Below are 3,062 nucleotides of genomic sequence, written 5' to 3'. Positions count from 1 at the left end.
AAAAAAAAAAAAAAAAAAAAAAAAAAAAAGGAATAAATCTAACCGAGGAGGTCAAGGAGTTCTACAAGCAAAACTACAAAACAATGATGAAAGAATTTGAAGATTACCCAAACAAATGAAAATACATCTCACGCTCATAGACTGGAAGAACTAATATTGTTAAAATGACCCTACACCTGAAAGCATATCACAGATTCAATGCAATCACTATCAAAATATCAGTGTAATTTTTTCAAGAAAATAGAAAAAACAGTCCCAGAATTTGTATGGAACCAAAAAGGAGCCTGAATAGCAAAAGGAATCTTAAGCAAGAAGCACAAAGCTGGAGACACAGAACTAATGACCTTCAAAATATATTACAAGGATATAGTAACAAAAATCACACGGTATTGATATAAAAACAGACACATAGACCAAAGGAACAGCATAAAGAATCCAGAAGTAAATTCATTTTTTATACAGTCAACTGATTTTGACAAAGATGCCAAAACATATATTGGGGAATAAACAGATTATTCAATAAATAGTGCTGCGAAAACTAGGTATCTGCATGCAGCAAAATGAAACTACACCTGTATCTCATCATATGTGAAAAATAAGCCCCAAATAGATTAAACACTTACACGTAAGACCTACAACTTTAAAATGGCTACAAGAAAACGTTGAAGAAACACTTGAGGGCATTGGTTTAGGCAAAGATTTTATGGCTAAGACCTCAAAAGCAAAGGCAACAAAACCAAATATGTTTAAATGGAATTATATTAAACTAATTTTTTTTTTCACAGCAAAGGAATCAATCAGTAAAGAGACAACCTGTAGAATGGGAGAAAATATTTGCAGACTATTCACCTCACAAGGGACTTATAGAATACAAAAGGAACTCAAGAAACTCAACAGCAAAAAGCATGTACTCACATTACAAAACAGCAAAGGACACGAATAGACATTTCTCAAAAGAAGACAAACAAATGGCCAACAGGTATGTAAAAAAATGCTCAACATCACTAGTCATCAGAGAAATGCAAACTAAAACCACAATGAGATATCATCTTACCCCATTTAGAAAGCTTTTCATTAAAAAGCCAAAAAATAACACCAGCTGATGAGGATGTGGAGAAAAAGGATCTCATATAAACTGTTGGTGGGAATGTAAATTATTGCAGACGTTACGGAAAACAGTATGGAGATTTTTCAAAAAATTAAAAAATAGGACTGCCATACAATCCAGCAATCCCACTATTTGGTATTTATCCAAAGGGAAGAATCAGTATAATAAAGGGATACGTGCACCTCCTTGTTCATTTTGACACTATTCGTAATAGCCAGGATAGAGGATAACCTAAGTCTCCAGCAATGAATGAATGGATAAAGCAAATGTGCTGTATATACACAAAGAAGTAATATTAAGCCATGAAAAAGAATTAAATTATGTCTTTTGCAGGGACATAAACGGAACTAGAGGTCATTATGGTAAAATAAGCCAGGCACAGAAAAACAAATATTTTATGTTCTCACTCAAATGTGGAATCTCAAAAGTTGACCCAATGGAGGTGGAGAGTAGAATGATTGTTACCAGAGGCTGGGAATAATCATGTGTTGGGCATAGAGGATGAAGAGACAGCGTTTAATGAGTACAACTATATAATCGGATAGAATAAATAAGTTCTAACGTTCTATAACAGAGTAGGTCGACTATAGTTAACAACAGTGTATTGTATATTTCAATATATCTAAAAGCGAGGACTTGACATACTCTCAACACATAGGAATAATGAACATTGAAGGGGATGGATATCCCAAATACCCTAACTTAATCATTATATGTTCTACTCATCTAACAAAATATCACATGCATCTCATAAATGTGTATAAATATTATGTATCAATTTAAAAACCACTTGATCAAAGCAGAAGCACAGGTCACTGTAAAATAATAATTTATTTAATCAGAGTGATAATCAAAAGACTTCAACAACAATATAGAAAGTTACATGGATGCAAAAGTCTTAATCATTTTAAAGCTCAATTTTTTAAGTAATTACAAACCTAATAAAGACAACACAAAATTTATTTTGATGAAACGTAACATCTTTTTATTTTAAACCAACTACCAAAAGGGTAAAGTAATATCTTTTGTAGTGTAATTTTTTCTCCTTATAGAATGTTCATTTAGATAATTTGGAAGTTGAACCTGATGAAAAGGATCCTTGAATTTAATCAGACACAGGAACAATGTGTCTAACATTATAAGTGCAGCAATTAGAAATATCAAGAAAAGCAAAGAGTACAAAATCAAATTATATTGAAGGAAAACACTGCTTTTCTAGGCCTTCATGGTAAGTATTTTACTGTCAGGACATAACAGCAGAGTTAGAACCAGAGGAAAAGAGTTACTGGAGTGAACAACAAAACAAAAAGACCTTCTCAATGTTCTCGATGGTATTAAAACCCAAAGTAGTGATGTATGCCTGCAAATCACATGCAGTGAGATACAGCAAAAGTTGAACCACTGAGATATGAATCTGAGAAATTTGGAAATGAAAATTTTATTTCAAGAAGGGAAATTATCATGTAAATGAATAGGAGAGCATGTTTAGCCTGTAACTAGGGAAATTAAATAGATCTCCAGGAAAAAAAAATGGCTGAAACAGACACTGTGGTTTAGAATTAGGCTGTTAAAGACACAGATTTTGTGATTATAAATCAAACCTCTTGCAATTTTATGAAGAGCATATACATGTTTTAAGAAAACCTTGTACTTTCAATTATTGAGGATCAGATTCTGGTCAAGTATCAGTGCACCCTTGATACCAATATTTACTTTTAGAAAACACATAAGTATATTTTCTCAATCTCACCACATAAAACCTCTTTTATAAGACCCCATTTTTTTTTTTTTTTTTTTTTTTTTTTTGAGACAGAGTCTTGCTCTGTCTCCCAGGCTGGTGTGCAGTGGCCTGATCTTGGCCCACTACAACCTCCGCCTCCCAGGTTCAAGTGATTCTCCTGCCTCAGCCTCCTGAGTAGCTGGGACTATGGGCGTCAGCCACCACCCCCAGCTA

This window comes from Rhinopithecus bieti, unplaced genomic scaffold, assembly GCF_001698545.2.
Source record: "Rhinopithecus bieti isolate Rb0 unplaced genomic scaffold, ASM169854v2 scaffold_39951, whole genome shotgun sequence".
NCBI classification, from domain to species: domain Eukaryota; kingdom Metazoa; phylum Chordata; class Mammalia; order Primates; family Cercopithecidae; genus Rhinopithecus; species Rhinopithecus bieti.
This window is presented reverse-complemented; position numbering follows the sequence as displayed.